Source organism: Ammospiza nelsoni, chromosome 2 (assembly GCF_027579445.1).
Source record: "Ammospiza nelsoni isolate bAmmNel1 chromosome 2, bAmmNel1.pri, whole genome shotgun sequence".
NCBI lineage: Eukaryota > Metazoa > Chordata > Aves > Passeriformes > Passerellidae > Ammospiza > Ammospiza nelsoni.
This window is the reverse complement of record NC_080634.1, coordinates 69,751,426-69,755,603: the sequence shown is the minus strand read 5'-3', so window position 1 is coordinate 69,755,603 and position 4,178 is coordinate 69,751,426. Positions and strand designations below refer to the sequence as shown.

General features: G+C 38.4%; 1 long non-coding RNA gene across 1 annotated transcript; it reads left to right on the top strand.

Moving 5' to 3' along the window:
• The first annotated feature begins 1,790 nt into the window (after nt 1-1,790).
• LOC132070072 (uncharacterized) lies at nt 1,791-3,653 on the top strand. The gene is made up of 3 exons (XR_009417872.1): nt 1,791-1,927; nt 2,243-2,426; nt 2,553-3,653. It is a non-coding gene; the product is annotated as an uncharacterized LOC132070072 (long non-coding RNA).
• Nucleotides 3,654-4,178: the final 525 nt, after the last annotated feature.

Genomic DNA, 4,178 nt, shown 5'->3' with positions numbered 1-4,178 from the left:
CCTATACATTGTTTTACAGAATTTAATCCAGGACTTCCATACGATCCCATTTCTATGCAGAGAGAATTGTCACTGCTATGAACAGTAGGACTGATCAGCTTTGCTTTTCAGCAGTACTGAGCATCAAACTATCAAAAGAGGGTTTCTTAACATCAACATTCTTGTCAAGATTAGTATTTCACAGCTCCCCACAACCTCTAACAATATCACCCTCCATGCTCTTCATACCATTGTGCATTTCCACTTCAGTACAACAACTAGCTTGGACAAAATTTCACCTTAGGTTGCTTTCTTACCACACAGCTGGAAAAGCAAATGGCTTTGCTGATAAGGGTGGCTTGTTTTTTTGTACTTTACTGCTGTACTTACTATTGGACACAGCTTAAAAACGAGCCACACCATTATGGGGAAGTTTCTCATCCTGATAATTTTGTGCATCTGTGCTGGCATGGCCATAACCTTTGGCTTTCATCATTCAAAGCAGAAGCTTCATTCTAACAGAGTTCGAGATAATAACTTAACAAAAATCTATTGACTCTGTTCCAGTATATCCTGCCCCATTCCTGGAAGGGATTGAAGGCCAGGTTGAATGGGGCTTGGAGCAATCTGGTCTGCTGAAAGTTGCCCCTGCCCATCGTGGGGCAGAGCAGTGGAACTAGGTGATCTTTAAGGTTCCTCCCAACACAAACCATTAAATAATTCTATTATTATTTGTAACAAAATATCCTTAAATACAAATGTTGACACAATTTTAGCTTTAGACATTTATACCTTGTGTAAGGCGAAGGTATGAATAAAAAAACGCCATTATTTATCCATTAAGGTTGTATATTATTACACACTTGAAAGTTTTCTCCTTCAGCTGGCCTCTTTGACACACACTTTATAAGGTCTTCTTCCCTGCTAGCTCATCTTTAGGCACATGGAGACAACCTGTTCCTGCGCCTTTAAATTTCCTCCTAGAGGAATGCCCAGCTTTCCTGGTGTCTTCTGCCCTTTGAGAGTGCCTCCAAAGACACTGTCTCAATCAGGCCCCAAAATAGGGGTTAGAAAAAAATGGGAGAAAGGAACAGAAAAAGGGGAATGGAAAAAGAAGGACATATAGAAGGAAGGAGATGGATCAAGAACTGAAATTCTCTAAATACCAGTGCAAAACAGCAAGGTTCCTGGTAGGTAGCATGGAAACCTTGGCTATATGCATATTGCCACGCTGCACTTCCCCCAATTTGGCCACATGTCCCATTGCTCAAGGAGCCTCAGCAGCAGAGAAAATAAATGAACAAAAGAGGTGTTCCTCTTTCTCCAAAGTTTATTTCTGATGTTAATGCGAGTTTTACTAAATCTGCATATGCAGCACATTTAAACTAGTAAATCAGTAAGAAAATGGGAAAGGAGGGAAAGGATCTGCATTCTTTTTCACTGAAAATGTTAAAAAGAAAATGTGTGCTTGTTGGTGTGCTTGTCAGTGAGGGAAAACAATCTTAAGAATTAAAAGTGCTTCATCTCTTCACTGATTTCTACCCTTTTTCATTTTTTTTCCAAATCCTTGGCAGAGAATCAGGGAGCCCAGAGCAGCCTCTTGCTGATCTCACACAGCTATTTAATGTTGAATGTGCTGATCTAACAACCCTCAGGTGCATGGTTGGGAAAATTGTGATTATTGTTCCGAGAGCTTGCCATGGGGCAGCTGACCATTGATTCCTAATGTGTACCAGATGGGACCATGGCTCTTATTGTTTACAGAGAAGTATTTAGGTGCACTCTGAAAATAACTGTGATAGTCTGCAGATTAGTGGTAACATGAAATTTGAGTGAATTAAAACTGTTTACCACTGCCAGGGAAAACACAAATGGGAATGCCATGAGTTTCTAGAACCACACCTAAGAGTTTTTTTAGATGTTGGATAAAATGTGGATTTAACCTTTTGTGAGTTTTTCTTCCTTAGTATATTGCTTGTGTAAAGCCCCAGAATATTGGTTCAGACACTGAGTGGTAAAGGATCCATCTCAGCTGCCCTCATATTCTGTCTGCAGCCAAGATGCACGATTTCAATCCTCTCATCTCGCTCTAGAGTCAGTGGAGAGAGGCACACATCTATTTGATGCTTCTCTGAAGTACTCTGAGGTGATCTCTGCCTAATTCTCTCCATTGCCCATGAGGGGAGTCCTGGGCAGCTAGGCAGATGTAAGTGCCTTAATCCAGAGAAAAGTCTCATTCCAATTCCTCTGTTTGCTGTTGCAGGTGCAGATGAAGAATTAATGTGATGGTCATTCCTCCTCTGCTTTGTCTGCTGAGCACGTGGATGAGTTTTGCAATAGTGGTGTTGGCCTCCAGATGAAAATTATGAATTTTGTCAAATCAAGTCACTACCAATGAGAAATAATCATTCCTGATCAAAAGCTGTGGAGGCAGGCACCAAACCAAGGTACCCCTTAAGCATGTACTTAACTTTAAACATGCAATTAATAGCACTGACAAGTACTTGTTTAAGTGCTCTGCTGGATCTAAGCCCTCTTCTTTTAACCAATATTCACCTTCCTCTTGCCAGTAGAGCTCTGACAGGAATGAATTACGCAGCTGGGATATTCTACAAAAGAAAAGCATGTCTTCTGTGATGTGCACAAAGACACCATTTGGGTTTTAATGAGAAACTGTGTTTATAAAATAATAGGAAGGAAAGAAAGATCAGAGAAAATGTCCCTTTCAACTTTGTTCTGAAAAGCCATGAGTCAATATTTTTATTAAAACAAGCTGTTTTCTTCATTCTTTTGCCCTTAACTTGTGAAATTGAAAGTAGTTTTACAAAGAAAATCTACAATTCTATTTGGCATGCAGAATGCTAGAGAATAGTCCTAAATTGGCAACAAAGGGAAATATTTTTACTTGTTGACTTTACTGATTGAAAAACAGAATTTAGAGCAAGTCATAGAAATTTTTCCAATAAAGTAATCACCTGACAAAAATGTTTTGCCTCTAGCAAAACTGATTTCTGATGGATGCAACCCTTCCAAATATTTTTAAAATATATTTTCAAACTTTTTTCTAGATATTTAGCAATGTTTTTACCTCTTCTTTATTTTTAGAGTTGTACACATTGCATTTGGTCTAAGATTGCACCACTCAGTGTTCAAATTGATGCTTACCATGCACAAATTCAGGAAATCTATATTTAATGTTCCTAGATTAACTGAATCTCCTATTGGAGATATCTCCAAACTCTGAACTCAGTTTTTAATTATTTACCTCAATCTATTGAAAGTTAAAAGATCAGTCAGTTGCTGAAGATGTTCTTGGCTTAATCTAAAATACCAGTGGTGTCAAAATGCTCCCATTGCAATTCCAGTATTTCTGCAATGCCCAGATAGGAAAGGACCCAGACAATAACTGGAATGCTCTTATCTCACCTAAAAATCTACCTGAGCCTAAAATTGCTCCTATCTTTTATAAAACAACAAAAAACTCTGATGGAAACAAAATAGTTTTACAATAAGACTAAAGATTAACTCAGGCAATTCCAAACAGGGAAGGACATCAAGGTGACTGTGTGAAATTTCCAAAATTAAAAAGATGAGATGGAAAACACTACAAAGTAGTCATTTTTCTATTTGTCATGTAAAGAGTTCAGTTTCAATCCAATTCCTGACTAAAGCTATGTCACAGCATAATATAACATCCTTATGTGTGTGAGAAAGCAAGTTACCACTAATATGAGAATTTTGAGAGAATTTCCTGCCTTTTTTAACAAAAACCCCTCATCCACTGTAGTGCAAAGTCAGTGTTTCACAGACAGGAGAAGTATGGAGTTTTGAAATTGCTAGCAGAATGCACATAAAGCAATTAATTGCCTGGTAACCTAAAGCAGCTGCAGCTTTCTGCATGAGTCTGTAGTCCATGGGCGTAGGGATGTGCAGAGGTTTTTCCCATGGCTGTATGGAATTCTGGAAACTTTGTAGGGAGTCCAGATTTCCACCTCAGTTTGAGACACCAAACAGCTTTGTTCTTAGAGGTAAATGTATTGCACTCATTTTTACAGAGGACATTGTCCAATTATTATCTCTCAGATTTGTATCTCTCTAGAGCATTCATCCATTTCAATGAGATTTTATACAAATACACTGAAACTAGCACATTCAAACTCCTCCTGTTGACCACTTCTGCTATGCAGTTGTTGCTGCTT